Genomic DNA, 21,332 nt, shown 5'->3' on the forward strand with positions numbered 1-21,332 from the left:
ATTGCTGCAAATGGATTGCACATCTTAATTATCTTAACAAACTTTCCCATGATAGATAGAAATAGGGGTACAGACAGACCGAGTCAGTTGTCTCAACTCACAGCACTGTAAGTCAGCTGAATGCCAGCAGCCTGGATTCTGATTCCTGAGTCACCTCACAGTGCTGAATCTTAATGTGTGCACTGAATAATTGTAGAAATATTTGATTTTTCTTATGAATTATTATGGAAATTTTTCTATGTTTTCTTTAAAATCAGCCCCGATTCAGTCATTTGAAAGAAACTTGTATAGCCTCTAATTTGCAAAGAAAACAAGAAGTGAGGGTAAGTGGTTAAGTTGGAGAGTCTTCTAGCTGAATGGTGGTCCTTGACACCATGCTCCTTGAAGCCATATTACATGGCTTCTCTGGTGTGAGAACCTGAAAGTATAAAAAGATCCCCAAATTCATGTTGGATACTGGGAAATGAGAAGAAAATGTTCATACGAAAAGGAGAATGGCAGATGGAGGAGAAAGAACAGAGGGACCAAATAAATAAATACCAAAAAATAGGAAAAAAAAAAAAACTTTCTTAACTAATGAGAGGATGAAGAGTTTAAGGGAGGGATAGGGAATGGATAAAAACAAGCAAAATATAGCACATGCAGTTAGAATTGTCTATTATCTATCCATCTATCTATCTATCTCTGTCATTTATCTGTCTCAAAAGACAACAAAATGTATCAGTAAAATAAAAAAGAATTTTGAAAAAGAAGTCATGTGAAGCGAAATATTGTTTAGATGTGACTTAATGTGTCCCCCACAAGTTAATTTTTTGTGTACCTTGAACCCAGTATGGTGATGTACAAGTATGCTGTAACCTTTAAGTGGTGGTATCTGTGAGTGATTATTTTCTTTCTGAAAAAGTTTTATAAGAGTTGAGTATGGTATTTGTGCTTCTATGCACTACATGCTGTGAGGCTAAGGCAGGACAGTCACCATTTTGCCCCTATCCTCATCAGCTTAGTGACTTAGCAAGAACTTGTTCAAAACAAAATTAATGAAGGGACAGCGAATCTAGTTCATTGAGATGATTCTGAGTTCAAACCCCGGTTTTCCCATGCCGATCACCATGCACAAAACTACAGTCGCAATGGCTCAAAGATTTAAATATTAAAACTGAAACACTAAATCTTCTGGGAGAGAAAGTAGGTAGAAACTTTAAGGACATAGGTGTAAGTAAAGAGTTCATGGACAAAAATCAAATGGCATGGGAAGCATTTCAAAGAACCAATGATAGGAATCTCATATTTTTAAAAGTTTCTTCATGTCAAAATTAATCACGATCTGAGGAGCTTCAGAGATGCTCAGTCCAAATGCCAGTGGGAGAAGGCTGTCCCCCTAGCTGTATGAGTTCCTTCTGCCCTTGTTCCCAAAGGAGTTATTGAAAAGTGGAGGGGTTTTTTGTACAAGACATAGTGTCCCTTGATAGCTGCCCTCCCAACTTGAAGCATTTCAGGCTTTCTTCTGAGCTCAGGGGCCTCTGGCTCTCCTGGAACACTTTGATAAGACCTATACCATTTTACATCACTTTCAGAGTATAGATCCTGGCCTCAAGGAAGATGCTCTGGAATTCCTGACAAAAGTGGTATCCCACCACTCCCAGGAGCTTCCAGCCATCCTCGAGGATGCAACCCTGAGTGCATCAGATAGAAGTGCCCACCTCAATGCCCTCAAGATGAACTGCTGTGGCCTGATAGGACTCTTGCAATCTTTTGAGACAATGGCCAGCCAGCCAGGCATCATGGACCTGGACATGGGCAGGAATAAATAACAAGAAATCATAGAGCCAAGCAGCCCATGGTTTTGACTGGGTAGAAGAAAAAACATCCAATTCTTCAGCTCTTAACACAGCTCCTCTATTTGGACATCCGTCACTTGTGAAACCACTCAGTAAGCAAAGAGGAATTTGTCAGTCTGCTTACTGGCTGCTGCTACCACCTTCTGGAGAATCCCACCATCACTTACCAGAAGAAACGCCCAACCCGTGAAGCCATGAGACACCTACTAGGGGTGGTCTTGACACACTACAGCCACACACTCAGTGCCACTGTAAAGATCATCCAGATGCTACAGCAGTTTGAGAGTCTTGCACCTGTACTGGTGGCAGCGGTGAGCATCTGGGCAACAGATTACCGAATGAAGAGCATCGTGGGAGAGATTGCAACAGAGACTGGACAGAAGTGTCCTCAGCAGCTGAGTCAGGACACATCAGGGGCCAAGGGCTTTGCCCACTTCCTGACAGAGCTAGTAGATTGGGTCCCAGCAATCCCACTGTCCAGCACATGCGTTCTGCTGGATCATGTGGATGGAAAGAATTATATGATGTGCAAGCCATGCCAGCAGTCATGGCAGAGATGGTGCTGCAGGTTCTGCATGGTGACCACCTGGAGCTTGAGAGACCAGGAATCAGTTTCTGGATACCCTGCAGGCCCATGGGCACGATGTCAACTCTTTTGTCTGGAGCCACATCTTACAGCTCTTCTCCCAAAGCATGCAGCAGAAGCCACTGCCTCTGATGCACTTCCGGGTCATGGTGACTTTAGTTTGTGGCCTCTGGCAGACAAGTCAGCACTCATGTGCAAAAATGCCACCCCCTGTTGGCCAGCTTCCAAGCCAGCATTCCCTTCTCCTTCAAGCTCAGTGGCGCAGACCTTGCCGGACCACTGCAGAAGGAAATCCAGATATGACAAGAAATGAGGGCCCAGAGGCAGAGCACAGCAGCTGCCTCTGTAGCAGTGGAGTCTGACGAGGAGTGGGAAGCAATGATGCGCCAGTTGAAGCCCTCCCTGCAGCAGCTTCTAAAGTTTCCCCAAGAGCAGGGGTGGAGAGGAGGGCTGTACATGCTCGCGACAGACACCGCCAGGTCCGTGACTGTGCGCTGGGTGCTCAGTCCCTTTCTCACCAGAGAATAGCCGGCCATTCTGCACTTGAACTTGTTGAACTTAAGTTTCTGTTGTGTTGAGTGGGGGTGGGTAGTCTAGCTGAAGGAGAGATTTAGGCCTACAGCTCAATGTTTGTTTATGGTTCATTTACATGTTTAGAGCATGCAGTGGGAGGTCCGCTATTGACCAGGACAAGTGCAGGAAAACTAGGATGGATGTTGGAGGGAGGAGAATTATTTTCATCACATTTATATCATAGTACACTGCCTAACATGAAGCCAGAGATGGTGATAATGAAAAGCAAAATATCTATGATAACAACTCTAACTACACAAGGTGGTAGACTAGACAGTTATTAATAAACTTTTCTTCTTTCTGTGCCTATAATGTATTATCATCGGCATTTTTCAGACCACTGTGTGCAGTTTAAAGGTGATCAGTGCTTTCTCGCAGTCCGTCAGGCCCTAATACTCTGACTGCTTAGTGGTTTGGGGTTACCTGAAATGAGGAGGCAGTGGTTGGAACAAGCCCACATCTGATTCCTTCTGGGCTGCAGGGTTTGCTGACGTGGCCCCACCTTTCTGCTTTAGTAAAGGATTTCTGGTGTCATTTTAGGATGACTACTTTTGCTATGGACATGACTCAGATTGAAAGTGAAAGGATGGTGCACTCTTGCCTTCTCAGAAGTGGATCAGGTGTCTAGGCAGCAGCTCCTTTCCCGGCACCATGTGCAGGGAGCAGGCATGTGCACCTGTGTGTAGTTCAGGCCACTGAAACTTTTTCTGGAGTTTTTATTTTCAATGCTGGCTGTGAGGAAGCTGTTTCCACCTTTTCCTGTTTAGCTAGCTTGAGCCACATAGGATCAGTGTATTATTTTAAAACATAGTTGCAGGCTGAACTTATTCACAGTTTAGTACATGCATTTAGTTGTTTCAGTGACTTCTCAGTATTAGTATTCTGAGGATAGAGTATATATTTCAAGTGTTAATTCATTAATTCTTTTTTTCTTTCTCATTCTCTTTCTCTTTTCTCTCCCTCTCTCTTTGTTTTTATCTTTCTTGTCTTCTTTCTATTTTCTTCCTTTCTTTTCTTTCATCTTTCTCCATACTGGCATTTAAACACAATACCTTTGCATGATGCATTTTTATATTTTGTTTTTGAGACACAGTCCTGTGAAGTTGTCCAGGTTGGGCTGGAACATGGGGTTCTCTGCTTCAGCCTCCTGGGATTCAGGGATCACAAGAAAGCATTATAATAAACTGCTTTCTACCTGGAGAGCTCCGTGCAAATGCTCCACAGAGTGCAGCAACATGGACATCTGTACTCAGCTGGGCTCACTGAGCCCCGTGCAAACTGCAGCCCAGACCTGTGCATTAGAAAGACAAGCCAAGTGTGTGTGTGTGTGTGTGTGTGTGTGTGTGTGTGTGTGCATGCAGGTGCACTGCGTGCACAGCACTGTGCAGTTCTGAGTGCGTGTGAGAATTCCCACAGTCCTCGCCCTCACACAACTTAGTCTGTGGAGAGATCAATCCACTTCCTCCTAAAGACAGCCAAGTTCTGGAGCATGGAGAAAGAGAGAAACACTGGTACTGAAGTGAAACCAAGATTTCAAATGGGAACACTGGAAGTTTAACAATGAGGAACTTAGTTTGATGTGAGATATGTGAAGTGAATATAAACATAGTTCAAGCTGGGGAGATAGCTTGGTGGTCTAAGTGCCGGCCTGGCAAGCACAAGGTCCTGAGTTTATTCCTGTTACCCCAAGCCATTCTGGCCCTGGAACGCTGAGTGAGCTGTGTCACCACTGAAATCAACAATAGAAAAATAATTCAAACAGATCAGAGATGATATTGTTTATTTTTCTTCCAGCTTTGGCAGAATTTTCCTTGGTGTGATGAAGAAATTCCCACTGAATTTCTTCTCCAGCTCTCATACTAGCTAGACTTGGATTTTCTGGAAAGACGTCAACTGGGGAACTGGAATGAAGATGAATGCTTTCCTACCACCACCAACTTTGATTTCCTCAGCTGCTGTGATGCTGGACCCTTGCAGCTGCCTTAAGGTCTGAGTTTATGTCCAGCTCCAGCAGGGCCTGTTCAAGGCCAGATTTGAGCTTGTCCGGCTTCTCACGATTCGCCTGCCAGTCTTGGCGCTCGAGCTGAACATGGCAAGAGCCTTTCAGAGCATCAGCTTAGGAAGAGTCCTGGCTCTCTTGAGAATTCATCATATCCCAGAGGACAGGGAAGGAAAAGGGCTAAGTAATCTTTGTAAATATTCCCATTGTTGTAAATCTTAGGAAATAAGTTTTATATGTCAGTATGTCCTTCTGTGAACCACTCTTTGTCATTTGAGATCAATTATTTTTTATTTATCTTTTGCTCATAATATAAGTTTGGATTTAGATGTAAAAATATGCTTTCTCCAGAATTTGACATACTAAGTGATACCAAAATTGGTTACCCACAGGTCTTCAAAAAATTAAGCCAATGAAACAAAAATTCCTTACAGTAGGGAAAAATTACTAGACAGGATAACAAATGGTAAAGAGAGGAGTAGCCAACCTTTTTTTCTTACATAAATAGCTCCCAATAATCTCTATAATCCTGTGGAAGACAATCCCAATAGTTTGATTATTGGAAAAGATAGTACTTGAAACAAATTTACAATAGCGCTGTCTCATAGAAGTTGCTCTTGGTACAAAATAAATTAAGAAACAATGGTTTTCACATTTGTATGGCAATTTATTCTTGTTAATCTCATTGTATATTAAAAGTATTCATGATTCCAGATGTTCAGGTTTTCCAAAATTTAAAATAGAGATTGCTTATTGTGATAAGATTTTTCTTTCAGATTCAGACCTCTGCCTTGAACAAAACCTTGTCATGTACATCCCATTAAAACATGAGGAAGTATAAAAAAGATTCCAATGAATTACATAGAAATATTGGTTAGAAGGGTTCTGTCACATCAAAATCAAATTTTACATGTTACAAAATGTTATCAAGATGGTCATGCTCCAGAGTTATGTATGGGTTCAATTTCTAGATATCTTGAAAAAAATATGTAATTGTTGTCTTTTAACATTCTGTAAGGTTTTAAACATTAGAATATCAATGTTTGTTAGAAAATAAAAATTCTATTCCAAGTTTAATATATTTGATGTTCAGAGAAGATAGTAATGTTAAACTTAGTATGTCCACTACAGGGTAATGTCATTAAGTTTTTCTTCTGGCTGTTTAATAGCTGAGATTTGGAGACCAAAAATTAGATAGATGGGCTGAGAGGATAGCTAATATTTTTTCCCAGCCCTCTAAGCTCAATGAGAACTCAGAACATGGGGGACCTTCTTCTGTGATATCCCATAAATCCGCTGAGTCCCTGATTTTCTGGTCAAGGAGATCATGACCCCACAAAAGAAAGTTATAGATGATGTATAGTGTGCCTAAGAGACTCACTGGGACAGAAAGAAATTTATCAAGTTTTCACAAAAAACAACCTGACCAAGCAGTGGACATGAATCATTCAGAAATCTGACACTGACAGATTTAAAAGGTGCTATCATTGGTTCTGAGAGGTCCACACCCATGCAAAAGTTTGCTGGGTCATCATGGCTGTGAGCTGCCATGACATGTGGATACCAAACCAATGATGAGTCACTAGTAGACTGACTTCTGTGTTCTTCCTCCTGATTAAACTCAACTTCCTCTTGTTTATCCATGAGTGTATCAGGCTTCTGCCAATCAGCACACGTTATGACATCTTACCACCTATACAAACACCAACCATAACACAACCCTATAAATTCTTTGCCCCTGCCCCCTCCCTGAGAGGTTTTTATCTCTTGTGAAGCCCTCCTACACCAAACAATAAAAGATTTCTTTAGTATTCTCTCGCTTCTCTTTCAACAGTTTTCTCCAGCTTGAGCAGACAAGAAAATCTGTAAATCTAGAAACAAGAGGAGAAACTGATGTGTCCTTGCTGGCTTGGAGGTGGCAAGGGCTTCCACAAAGCCTCTAGATAAGGACTAATCCCCTGTGACACCTGGTGTTCAGCTTGTGCAGGAAGCAGAGCACACAATCACCTTGACAGAGATCCACTAGATATCTGTCAGCTAACAAATCCATAATGAGGTTCTGAGCACTTGATAATTTGTTTTGAGGCAATATTAAATTTAGTGCCATCTTCCAGGGTTCATACATCCTTCAGAGCCCTATTAGACACACAAATCCTGTTGTTTTTTTTTTTTTTTTCCGAAACCGGGGATTGAACTCAGGTCCTTGCACTTGCCAGAGAAGTGCTTATTCCACTCAGCCATTTCCCTAACCCCAAAAGGCAGAAGGGTTTGTTTGTTTGTTTGTTTTGTTCCAAATGCCTTCAGGGCATGATTGGCTGGCTTGAGTTGTGGGGATCGAACTACAGCAACCTGAGCCTGACTGCTTTGTTGAAGCAGCCACTTAAAGAACTAAGCTAAGGGGCAGGCCCCCTCCAGGTTCTTACTATGATGACATGAATGTAAACTGTGAGATCACAACTTTTGCATTTAAGCATGCTCCTGAAGGATGGGACTGAGAAAGCATAAATCTAAGGTGTATTATCACCAGCTGCTTCTGGAAATCCAGAGTTTCATCCTTGAAGGAGCTCTCCTTGAAGACCATGATGACCTCCCCCTCACAGGCTGCATGCATGTCCAGCAGCTCCAGGAGTGTGTCTGTGGGGAGCCACGGTCACTGGGCCATCTGCTCGCTGTAGTGGGCGGCTGACTTCTGCATCTCCACTATGTTCTCACGCTGGGCCAGAGTAGTCACTGCATTCTCCAAGCAAGACACCACCCCATGCTGTTGATGGCCTTCGTGTAGGTCTCCACCAGAGCCCCAAGCCCTAAAAGATGTATATTTATAGAGTGCATGGAAAATTCTAACTCATTATTTTTACAAGCTTTAAGGAATGTCATAAAATCACAACTTTTATGTATTTTGCAGTTTTGTTCTCCTCTTCTTCTTCCTCTTAGTTCTCTGTAACTCCAATTCTTCATTTTCATCTCTGTAGGAGTCTGTGTCTTTTGACAGTATCACTGCTTTTGCTACCTACTCTTTAATATACAAAATTAAATAATCGATTATGACCAAGAGATTATAGTATTTGTTGGAAAAATACTTTCCAATTTAATTAGAAATAATGAATTGATTAGATAATATGTATTACATAATTTGACGTTCCTATTTCCAAAAGAAAATACAAAGACCCTTATAAAACATACCATAAATTTGAAGAAGACACCATGGAATACTGAACCTACTGCAATGTTGTAAAAGTCCTATTTCCAACAAGTTGGCCCTGCTTAAATTAGTTTCTGAAATAGTCAGTGAGCTTGCTTGAGACTCTTAGCTTGCTATATATTTTCTAATTGGTATCAATACATAAAATATGTTAACCCGTCATCCTATGCTATTTCTCATTTTAAAGATATCTCTCCTTTGAAGTAGTCTGCTGTATTCTTAGTGTACTGCTTTTTTTTTTTTTTTTTTGAGACCTTAATAAACACTCGTATAGGGAAACTGTAAGCAAAATCTGTTTCTATGTGTGGCACAAATATCTGATTTTCCATTTTTCTTCACAGAATAAAACAAATTGGCAAATCCACAAACGCTTCATAGCTACATCACTCAGCATGAATTGCTGAGATATGCTTTGAGATGAGAAAACCAAGAAAAAAAATGAAACAAATTAAACAAAACCAAAGCACAAGTCATGATTTCCAGTGACAAAGATTCCTTCCCTCAGGGTCTGGGTCTTTCCATTGTTAAAAATATAGGAATAGAAATTTTTTGACTACACCTGAAATCTTTCCAGTTGGCTTTCTAGACCAATCTGAATGTTGAATTGTAGGTTTCTGTCATTTGTAGCTTGGTCAAAGACAAAGCACATCTGTACTGGAAAGAAATATCTGATACACTCTCTTGGAAAGTTGACTTTTGAAATTTGGAATTTTTTTCCTGTTTAAAGAAACTCATTGAAAAGACTGTTTACAGGTAAGTGGAATGAGTCTCTCTGCATGAGTAGGTCTACATCTTCCTTCATCCAATCACTCAGAGCAACAGTGTGCTAATATATATTAGCATGGGTAACCCACTTCTGAGCTTCTGAGAGTTCTAGAGAGAAGGAGACATTTACCTCACACAAAGAAACTTAGAGTTGGTTTCCTTAGCCCTTGTAGAGTAACCCTTTGGATTGGCTATGCATGAACAGTTTGAAATGCTTGATTTTTATTCATTTATTTTTATTAGTACATGTTTGCAGTACACGATGTTTACATTTCAGTGTTGGCACATGTACATAACATGTCTCAGTTTTTCTTTTCATTCCCTACTCCTCTTCACCCTCTCCCCTCACTTCATGTCTTGGTTCTCTTCCTTTTTGAGAAAGGTCTGTTTCCCTCTCCCTATATTCTGTCTTTCATTTTACTCTGCTTATAATTTGAGATGGAAGAGAATATAAGAGCAACCATGCGATATTTAAGCTTGTGTGTCTGACTTATTTCAGTTAACACAGTGGACTCAAAATACATCCATTTTCGTAGAAATATGTTAAGTTCATGCTTCTTTAAGGGAAAGGAGATTTAAAATCACATTTTTTACCTTTCCTCTGTTTATGGACAGGGAGTTCATTTTCATGACTTAGCTCTTATGAATTCTGTGCTGCTGTGAGCATGGGTGCGTACGTATCACTTAAATATAATTAGAGTCTTTAACTCCTTCAGGGTCACTGATTAATCAAAAGCACCATCAGACATTTCTGATATTGAGACCTGTGTGAGAAATGAGATGTGGGCTCTCTAGCAATGTAATGCTTGGGGGATAATTAATATCTAAGTCTGTAAAAGAAAAAAATATTTCCAAATCAGAACAAATACTCAAAGACACACAGACAGACCCACATATGCTCCCTAATTATGTTCAGAGGTGATCTTCTCAGAAAACTCCAAAGTAAAATTAACCTCAGTGTGATTTGAAGAACTCATGACTTCCTGATATCAATAATATTATACTCCCTATTGCCTTGCAAGATTCTAAGTCAGCTGTTCAAATCAATGTTTTTGCAAAAATTAAAAATAAAAGAAAAAATATTATATGTAGGTACCACTTTTTATCAATTCTGCTGAATATAATCCATGTAATAAGTTTATGTTATTAGCAGGATAAGATACTATACACGGCTATAAGATGACAAAGGTGATATTATCAAAAAGGTAAAGTGAAAGATTAGACAAGATTATCAGAGACACATGTTAGTGTTTTTTTTTTTTTATTTCAGAAGCATTCAATGTATTAATTTTCTTTCTCTTCAGAATGTGGCTGTCCAGATTAGTAAAATATAAGGAAATGAATGAAATATCTATTTTTAATTAGCTCATTAGACTTCCTTGTACATTTGGATTTAACAATTTCTAAGTTAACGACTTATTTTTCTTCAAATAGAATCGTAGTAGATAAACTGGTTAAATGTCTATATCACCCTAAGGAAGTAAAATTATTGAATGTAATCTGCACATTCTTATGGTATGACTGATTTAAAATTATTTGATGCAACATTGAGCCTTAAATTTCCTTAGCAGTTTTAATTTCAGCCTCTCAAGATGTTTGAGTCCTGTGACATTTTTTTCTTGTCTCTTGTTTTCATTTATGACCCTTTTTTAAAAAAAATTACTTGAGAAACAGTATGGCAGTAGTTAGTATGACATGACAAGCAGTATGTATTTAGAAGACCAGAATAATAGGCATTCCAAGCATGCCGCTAGTACGACACATTGCTATCTTCAGTGCAGTTGCTTAGCTCACAAGTATCGACATATATAGATAGGGTGAGAGTCCTATCAATTAACTGCTGGTTTCACAAACCTACTGAAGTTTCTCAGGATCATTACCTTCACCATCTTGTGCATATAAATGTATGGCTTTGCCCCTGACATGTTTCCTAGTTTTTCTTCTTGCCCTCTCTTCTTTGTTTAATCCTTAGGTTCTCATTTTCCTTTTAATTGTGTTATAACTTTCTATTTTTATTTCTTCTTTTAAGTTCTTACACTAGGGAGATAATATGATATTCACACATGTTGGTCTGGTTTATTTAACTTATCATATGTGTATATGGTATATCTTCAAGTGGTATCCTTATAAATATAAAGGCTTTGAATATATGTGATCACAGAGGAAAGTGATCGATGATGTAGAGTGTGCCTAAGGAGTGCCACATAGAGAGAAAATATTCTCTCAGGCTTTCACAGAGAGCAAATGGGTCAACCAATGGCCATGACTCATCCACATGACTGACACCAACAAAAAATCTACAAACTGCAATACAGGGTTTCAGGGTAAATCCTGAAGAGATTTGACTGAGCTTGTCAGATAAAAAAGTTATATTTCTTGTTATATATGTCTTGCTTTAGAAACACAGGTTGTTTGAGGGACTCCACAACTTGGTCACAACAGGTTTTGCCCACCCAGACCCACTCTGGATCCCATTCAAGGAGACAGCAGTGAGTCTCATCTACCAGCTGTTGGAGGGTCCCGAAGTGATCTGTGTCCAGATGTTGCAGAGCTGTGCCTAGCAGCCTCTGGAGAAACTGGAGGACAAGTGTTGCAGCCAGGACAACCCTGGACAGCCCATGCTATGCTCCCCATCTTCCTCCTGATGCACCTCTTGTTGCCAGCTGGGAATGTGGCTCTCTAGCAGATGGTGCACCTAGAGCAGGCTGTGAGTGGAGAGCTGTGTCAGCACCAGGCTCTTCAGGAAGAACAGGCACACAAGACCAAAGATCCCAAGGAGAGAACTCAGGCTCTGAGACCACCATGCAGAGGGAACTGGGGCTACCAAGGGCCACTGTTGACGACACACAGGCAGAGCTCATCTGTAGCATCTGTCAGCTGGAACTGCTGGATGGCAAACAGGTACTGGCTGCCTTTGTTCCTCTTTTACTTAAAATGTGCAATAACCATGGCTGCACAGCAATGCACACCTCTGTGCATCTGCTTCATTGACCCTTGGCAAGTTCTGCAAAATCAGTACAACTTTCTGTGACTCCCATTTCTGTCTTCTGTTCACCATTTTAGAGAAATCATCGCTCCTCAATGTCCACTCCAAACTCATGGTTGCCACCAAGAATCTGACCATTCACTTCCCCAACCTGGTAGAACTCTGGACACCTCATCTGTACACTCTGCTCCAGGATCCAGCTAAGCAGGTGCAGAAGACAGCAGGGCTGATGATGACCCACCGGATCTTGAAGGACACTGTGAAAGTCAAGGGGCAAGAGAGCAAGATGGCAGAGCTGCTTATTGACCCTGAGCCCCAGATTGCTGCTCTGGCCTGGAACCTCTTCAATGAGCTCTCCCACAAAAGCAGTGCAATCTATAATCTCCTCCCAGGAATCATTAGCTACTTGAGAGACCCTGAGCCCAGGATGGAGGATGACCCTTTCCACACCATCATGAAGCAGCTCCTTACATGCATCACCAAGGAGAAGCAGAATGACAATCTGGTGGAGAAGCTGTGGCAGCACTTCCACACAGCCCGGACCAAGTGGCAGCACCACAAACTGGCCTACTGTGTGTCACAGCTGGCCCTCACAGAGCAAAGCCTGGATAAAGTGCTTGACAACTTTAGCTGCTTCAGAGCCAAACTGTCAGATGAGTCCATCTTTGGTGCTGTCTTGGCTGCTGTAGCAAACTGCAACGCAGGGCCAACTCTGAGTCAAGGCTGCGATGGAGGAGTTGTAGCACAAGCTCCGAGCCTGTCGCTCGTGAGGCTTGGATGGAACTGAGACGCTTGAACTCTGCAGCCAGAGAGCTGCCCCATCCAAAAAGCACACAGGCCTTGGCGGCAGCCTCCTGCATCTATAGACTCTGACGTTGACTTCCTCATGACCCAGCCCCACTGCACCACCCGGCGGCTTCCACATACTCAGCAGCACACCTCCAAGAAGAGACAGAAGGTCATCTTCTCCAGAGAAGAGTCCAGGGGGAAGAGCTCTCAGCCGAGATGACAGAAGATGAGATACCCAGGAAAACGACACCCATATTTACAGCCTCTGCTCGAAGGCCAGCTCCTAAGCAGCTGGCTGCCCACCCCTTCCCTGCTGTGCAGGGTCCATAAGTGACCTGGACCCACTTCCACCCCCCATGTAAACACATGCCTGCTCATCATCTTTTTAGCGCCTGTGTGTCTGTAGACATTGCCCTTTAACCAGCTCCATCTAAACCAATCGCAGCTGCTCTCACTGTGCAATCGGGGTTTGCCAGTCACGTTACTTCTACTGAATAAATGCTTTTATACACTTTTAAAGAAAGTTATCACTGACAGAGTGAAAAGCGAACCCATGAAGTATGCGATAATTGTAGCAGACTGTAAGACAAAGGACTCCTATCGAGAACATATAAAGAACTAAAAAAATCTTGCCTGCAAGAGTCAAAGCCCCAATCCAAAAATTGATGTCTGAAGTGAATGCACACCTCACAAACAAAGAGATACAAATGGCAAGTAAATATGTGAAAAGATGTTCAACATTGTTGGCCATTTAAGCAATGTAAATTAACACAATTCTGAGATAAGATCTTATGCCAGAAAGAAGGCTATCATCAAGAAGTTAAACAATAATAAGTTCTGGAGAGGCTGTGGGGAAGAAAGAACTCTTTTCCACTGTTGGTGGGAGTGCAGGCTAGTGCAACAACCATGGAAATCAGTATGGAGATTCCTCAAAAGCTAGGATTGGAGGTCCCATTCAAGCCAGGTATAGCCCTCCTAGGTATTTTGTCCAAAAGAACTGAAATCATCATACCAAAGTAATATATGTGCACCCATGCTTATAGCAGTGCAATTTGTTGTGGCTAAATCCCAACAACCCAAATGCCCATCCACTTTTGAAAGGATTGTTAAAAAGATATGGCATTTTAACACAATGGAGTATTATTCAACCATAAAGAGATAAATCTGAGGCTTTTGCAGACAACTGGATACAGCTAGAGACTATATTGGTAAGTGAAATAAATCAAATCCACATGTGCCAGTGTTGTATTATCTCACCAGTTTGAGACCCTGGAAAAGTTATGAAAATCTAAAAGGTACAGCAAATACTGTGAAAAGGAAATAAATTGTTCAGTGTAACAACTGGGATTGAATATATTGCCCATGGGAGACCAAATTAAAAGGAATTACAGAACTTTTTATTAAGTAGCTGGCTACCTATGTAGCCATTGGGGAGGACACAAAAACCCCAGTTCTATAGAATTTTTTGCTTGCTTTTTTGCTGTGGCCACTTGGCAGGAATATAGTGCCCCCTAAATCTTGTAGGTGCAGGGTCAGGGCAGGAACGTGATGCCGCTATATTCTATAATGCTAGGTCTCGGGCAGAGGGATTTATGGCTAAGCTTGGGCAAATAGTCTGCATCCTATTGCCCTACATTGATGCTGTCTCTTCTCATCTCCTATATGTTTGTGAAGTTCTGACAGGGCAGGGGGAGGAGTAAGGAGTCGGGCAATTTAGGCAAGGCTGCTTCTATGTAAATACTTCCAATAGGGTTTAAACTAAATAGAATTCTGCCTCAGTGTCTTTTAGTTCTAAAAGTGAATAGGGTAGTATGCTAGATTCCATCCCTTAGAGAAGGAATAACTGACATAAGGAAAAGTACAAATGGAGGTAGGGAAAAAGATATGTCTAGGTATATGCACAGGATAGTTTGGACAATTATATTGTCAATTTCTTTTTTTATATTCTGATATGTTTTTAAAACATACAATGCATATGTTACAGATTTTCAAAACCAGAGTAGCTAATTAACAATGGTTGATATATCATCTATTTTTATCTTTAAATTTGTTCCTCAAATTAACAGACAGAGCTATGTAAGTTTAGAAATATGATTGAATATTGCCTCTTGCTTTCAAGAAAACTTAAAGTTTTGCTCTTGTTCCTCTTTTTCTTTTTTTAAGCTTTTCTAAAATTTATTTTAAAGAGAGTATAATGATAATTGATATGACATTAGAAATCATACACATTTAGAAGAGCACGATGGCAGGTCCTCAAGCATGGTTTTTATATTAGACATTGCTGTCCTCGTTGCTTAGATCACAGGTATCAGCGTATGGAGCAGGTAATGCCTAAAATTCTTTATTTTTTGCCCTGTTTTTTCTTCCTGCTTTGAATTTATTTATTTATGTAGTTATTTAGTGAGTTAGTTAGTTAGTTAGTTAGTTAGTTAGTTAGTTAGGGGTACCAGGGATTGAACTCAGGACCTTGCACTTGCCAGGCAAGCTCTTATTCCACTGAGCTATCTCCCCAGCCCCTGTTTTAAATTTCTTATAATTTTTTGTTATTGTTTAGTTTCATTTTTTCTTCTTTAAATGAATCTTTCATGTCTATATCTGGTGATCTGAACAACTATTTTGAAGATAACAGCATGTAATAAAGCAACCATTGTTGAATTCCCATCACTTTGTTTAGTGAAATATTATATTTTTTCTAATGCTTTTGTTTTATATCACTATTTTATATTCTTAAAAAATCTAGTGTTGAAAAACTGTTTTGGAAGTCAATTAAAATAAGTGAATCAAAATTAGAAACATATGTGAACTGAATTGTCAGCTGAACAAACTAGACTTGTAGCTGCACTCCATTACTTAGATATTCTAGTAGATAACACACCTGTCAAAGGACAGTTATTCAGAGTGTCGAAGTTATTATAGAAAACTCTGACAGGATGTCTTACACCTGAAGAGCATCTGTCTTTCTTTACTCACCAAAGCAAACTAAGCTGTGGAGGATCCCACATGCGACAGACAGCGCTGGTGCGCAGCTCTGCAGAGCTGTCAGGGAACAAGGCAGAGACTGTGAGGGGTGGAGAGGAGGGCTGTACACACTCTGCAGCTACCATGCCAGGTCAGGGACTGTGCGCGGGGTGCTCAGTCCCCTTCTCACCAGAGAATAGCTGACCTTTCTGTACTTGAAATTGTTGAATTTAAGTTTCTATTGTGTTGGGTGGGGGTGGGTAGTCTAGCTGAAGGAGTAATTTAGGCACATAGCTCAATGTGTGTTTATGGGTCATTTGCATGTTTAGTGCATGCAGTGAGAGGTCTGCTATTCACCAGGACATGTGCAGGAAACCTAGAATGGATATTGGAGGAAGAAGTTGAGTCTGGACTGTGCTGGGACAAGTTGAAGTAACTGCATGTCACGCAAACTCCTGGGAAATGTGGTCTTTAGAAAACTGCAGTTGACACTATTTTGAAGACACAGGAATGGTTGAGTTTAACATACGTGACAGCGATCAGAGTAATAGTAGGGCACACAGTGTCAGCTGCATTTGAGGCACTGATGTATCCTTTGAACCCCACTTCTGATTCTATCTGTGGCTTTGACAGACAGAACAAAAGAGGCCAAGACTCACATTAAGCAGATGATATTTTGCTTAGGATGTATAACACCCATGTCCTCACAAAATAGGTAGAAAGATGGTTGTAATGGTCCTCTGTCACCTGCAACTGCCCTCCTGGCTTCTGTGAATCACACTGGGTATGACCTGGCCTTTGCTCTTGTCACTCCTTCTATCTCATATGCTGTTGCCCAGGTTCCCAGGGGAAGCATCAACTTGCTCCCTTAGGTCTCAGCTGAAAGACAATGTCAGGGATGCCAGCTGTGGGTCACCAGGTAAAATTCCTATAGTGTGGGCTGTCATCCCCTGCTCTCCCTCTTCCCTGCTTCACTGTTGTGCACAGTGGTTGTGCTCATTTCACTTTCTGTTTTACATGTGTTTTGCTTGCTAGAATTTATCTGCATACATTCAGAGAAGTTTGTCTCTTTCTGAGTGTGAAATTCTTCCTACTTCAAAAACAGTTTCTACAATGTACTAAGCTTTCAATACATATTTGTTGAATGAATGACTGAAGCTGGGAATTTGACTATTTTGCTTAAAAACTGTGTTTTTAAAGTTTGTTTTGATACATAGGATAAATTTTGCTTCTGAAAAGAATTGTAGTCTTCCCCTTCCACTTCTCCAACTGTTTACTAAGTTGTTAGGTTTCTTGCTTCCTCCCCAAAAATGTGGACTCAGGCATTCAACCCTCAATTAAGTAAAAGAGCAGAAATGTCATACTTTAATAGTTAACTTTGCTTCTCACTGAATTATTTTCACCACATTTATGTCATAGTGCACTGCCTAACATGAAGCCAGAGAGGATGGTAATAAAAAACAAAATATCTGTGGTGCCTACTTTACGGAAAGTGGTAAGCTGGACTGTTATTAATGAAATTTTCTTCTGTCTGTGCTTGTGATGTACTATTTTCTGCACTTTTCAGGCCACTGGGTGCAGTTTAAAGATGATCAATCTGTTTTCATTGCAGTCGGTCAGGCCCTAATACTCTGACTGCTTCATGGTTTGGGGTTACCTGAAATGAGGAGGCAGTGAGTTGGAACAAGCCCACATCCAGTTCCTCCTGGGCTGCCAGTTTTGCTGAAGTGACCCCAACTTTCTGCTCATGCGTACTTACCTCTGTCTCTGTGTTTGAAACCTGAATTGTCTTCAGGAGATGAGAATGTCCCCCTTTTACACCTTAGTAAAGGATTTCTGGTGTCATTTTAGGATGACTACTTTTGCTATGGACATGACTCAGATTGAAAGTGAAAGTATGGTGCACTCTCGCTTTCTCAGAACAGGATCAGGTGTTTAGGCAGCAGCTCCTTTCCTGGCACCATGTGCAGGGAGCAGGTATGTGTGCCTGTGTGTAGTTCAGGCTGCTGAAACATTTTCTGGAGTTTTTATTTTCAATGCTGGCTGTGAGGAAGCCACATTTTCACCCTTTCCTGTTCACCTGGCTTGAACCACATAGAATCAATGTACTATTTTAAAATATAGTTACAGCCTGAATTTATTCACAGTTTAGTATATATATTTAGTTGTTTCGGTGATTTTGCTTAGTATTAGTATTCGAAGGATAGAGTATATATTTCAAGTGTTAATTCATTAATTCTTTTTTTCTTTCTCACTTATTTTCTTTCCCTTTTTTTCTCTCTCTTTGTTTTTATCTTTCTTTTCTTCTTTCTATTTTCTTCTTTCTTTTCTTTCATCTTTCTCCATACTGGCATTTAAACACAATACCTTTGCATGGTGTCTTTTTATTTTTTGTTTTTGAGACACAGTCCTGCAAAGCTGTCCAGGCTGAGCTGGAACCTGGGGTGCTCTGCCTCAGCCTCCTGGGGTTCAGGGATTACAGGAAAGCACTATAATAAATTGCGTTCTACCTGGAGAGCTCTGTGCACATGCTCCACAAAGCGTAGCAACATGGGATTCTGCACTCAGCTGGGCTCACTGAGCTCCCTGCAAACTACAGCCCAGACCTGTGCATCAGAGAGACAAGGTGAGCGTGTGTGTGTGTGTGTGTGTGTGCACGCGCGCACGCGCATGTGCAGGTGCACTGTGTGCACAGCACTGTGAAGTTCTGAGTGTGTGTGAGAATTCCCACAGTCCCCACCCTCATACAACTTAGTCCATGGGGAGATCAATCCACTCCCTCCTAATGACAGCCAAGTTCTGGAGAGTAGACAAAGGGAGGAGCGCTGGTACCGAAACTGAGCCACGATTGCAAATGGGAACACTAGAAACTTAACACTGAGGAGCTTAGTTTGATGTTAGACATGTAAACTGAATTCAAACCTGGTCCAGGCTGGGCAGATAGTTTGGTGGTCTAAGTGTCTGCCTGGCAAGCACAAGGTCCTGAGTTTGATCCTGTTACCCCATGTCATGTTGGCCTGGGGACCCTGAGTGAGCCATGCCACCACCAAAATTGGGCCTGCTGGTGCGTGCTTGTAATCCCAGCACTGGGAAAGGTGAGACAGAAGGGTCACTAAGTGTCTGAAGAGTGTAGTGAGACCCTGTATCAAATAAATTAAAAAATGGTGCAATAGTTGTTTAATTTTTTGTGGGGATACTGGGGATGGAACTCAGGACTTTTTACTTGCCAGGCAAGCTCTTATGTCACTGAGCAATCTTTCCTGCACCACTCTTACACATATTCAAATGTATTTTTAAACTATCTCTTGTTTTCTTTTAATTCTAGCAATTGCATAAAATGAAAACACTTTTTCAGACTGTAGTGATTTCTTTCACAGTCTGTAGTTTTAACTCCCGTGACTGACTCATTTGTCTGAGTAAAAGTTAGGATCATTTCATGAAGTTTCACTAAACCTGGAGTTAGAAAATATAAGCTGAATTACAGCTACTATTTATTGTTAATTTGTTTACTTAGGCAGCATAGATCGATGCTTTATTTATTTAAAACTTTATTATTATTATTAAAGTATCTCTGAATAATTGGTGCTTCTCTATATTTCTTTTCAAAATTCAAATTTCATGATAGATTATTGGTACACTTGTTTTTCTCTATTCTTTTAAATTAAAAAAAAATCTTTATTCATTTAGTTGGTAAAGGGTCTTACTACACAGCTCAGACTCATAGTGATCATCCTGTTTCAGCTTCCTCAGTGCTGGGGTCATAGGTGTGTACCAGCATAGCTGGTTTTGGGGCTGACAAAGCAAGCCTGGGGTCTGGGCTGGCATAGTGGGTGGTACTGAGGATCAAACTTCAGTCCTTGTGCTTGCTAGTCAGGAACTTAAACCATGAGCTATCTCACAAGACCTCTTTTGATTTTAACTTGTGCCAAAAAAAACCTTAACATTTACCCTCAGAACCCAGTTCAAAAACCTGACAGTGTGTTAAGTACATTCACATTCTACAACAACACAATGTAGGCTACTTTGGTTCATAAAACAAAGACCCTTCCTGTTGAATGGTAATTTGTTAGGAGTGGCTGAGGCTAGAAATTGGTCATATGTGTAAGGGCAGGAAAAGGCGTCAGTGCCTAAAGCAGTCCAGCTACCTCAGTCTAGAGAAAAATATCCTGCCTGGTCAATTTTGTGTATTAGTAACTAGGCAACCATGTGTATGTTGCTAGTCTGCACAGTTATAAATAAACATCTCTACTGTTATTCTTTGCTCCTCAGGCAAAGAGACAACCATTTGACCCGGCTCTTGCCTTATTGTGTATCTCTTCCTCATTCCTGCTGCCGTTTCTCCCTGGAGTACAATGAGAGACCAAGGACTCCTCACATTTGTCACCAGCAGCAGAAACACCCAGGAAGAGATAAATGGGCAACAGGAAAACTTCTGAAGGGAGTGCAACAGAGGAGGGAAGTGAATTGGTTACAGTCAGTATTCAGCACAAGCATGCAATGACACTGGCGCAGCAGGTGTGAAGTGTGGGCGTGGAGGTCCTCTATGGGCAGAAATGGGTTTAGTAGGGCACAAATAGATTCACTAGGGCCAGAGAGGTAAATGTGCTTAAAGAGAAAAATATGTTTGAGAAAAACCAAAAAGGAGAAAGTTATGCATAATTAACGGTTTCAAGAACCACAGATGTTTATATATGTATATACAATTTTTGCTTTCTTGGTTCTTGTATTTAGCTTACTTTTTTCATGTCACACATAGCATCAAGCATTGTTTTAAAATAAATTTACAAATGAGAAAAGGAGGATAAAGCAAAGGTATTGCAGGTAAAGCTTGAACCCTCTATCTTCGCTCAATTAGGTAAAAAAGGGAAAAAAAAATTTAAATTGCAAATGGCCCACTCCAAGCATCATGGTGCTGTTGCTGGGGACTGGGGCATAAACCAAGTCCAGGGAGGGCCCCCACGTTCTGGTCCTAGGCCAACCCAGGTGTAGTTCATTAACCGCCTACTTGTCCACCAGAATGGTCCAGCCACAGTAGTTGGCTCAGGTCGCCAACTATAGGTGCGTACTCCTGGGGCTACACCTAGGAGGGGCCTGACTGTTGCATGCTTTAGCCGCACGATTCACTGTGCATGTTACTGGCCCTGAAAATTTATTAGCCTCTAGATATTGCTTGCTCAGGTAAAAAACAAAACATCCAGCAAAGACATAATGACAGCTGGCAAGCATAATGTCTCTGGCCACAGGACCATACCCCATTTTTCTTGGAGAGGAGGAATTTGGGTGAGCTAGCCGGTTCCCAATACTAACAACTTGCCCAGAGTTGAGGTCATGGAGTTAAGTGGCAACCTGATTAAAAACCTCAACACAAAGAAGTCTCCATGTTTTGCTTGGTGCCACCGATGCTGTTTATACAGGGGAAATCCAAATTATAGTTTGCTCCACTCAAAACAGTTTTAATCACTCTAGACTCTTTTTTTTTTTTTTTCAGAACTGGGGATTGAACTCAGATCCTTGCACTTGCCAGAGAAATGCTTATTCTAGTAATCCATCTCCCCGGCCCCACTCTAGACTCTTATATCACTCAACTGGTCATTTTTCTTTCAAAAAATTTTTTAATTTTTTTTTTTTTTCTCATT

General features: G+C 41.0%; 1 pseudogene; it reads left to right on the forward strand.

Moving 5' to 3' along the window:
• Nucleotides 1–1,340: 1,340 nt before the first annotated feature.
• Nucleotides 1,341–13,068, forward strand: LOC101568974 (annotated as a pseudogene).
• The last annotated feature ends 8,264 nt before the right edge of the window (nucleotides 13,069–21,332 follow it).

Source organism: Octodon degus, unplaced genomic scaffold (assembly GCF_000260255.1).
Source record: "Octodon degus isolate 3935 unplaced genomic scaffold, OctDeg1.0 scaffold00074, whole genome shotgun sequence".
NCBI classification, from domain to species: domain Eukaryota; kingdom Metazoa; phylum Chordata; class Mammalia; order Rodentia; family Octodontidae; genus Octodon; species Octodon degus.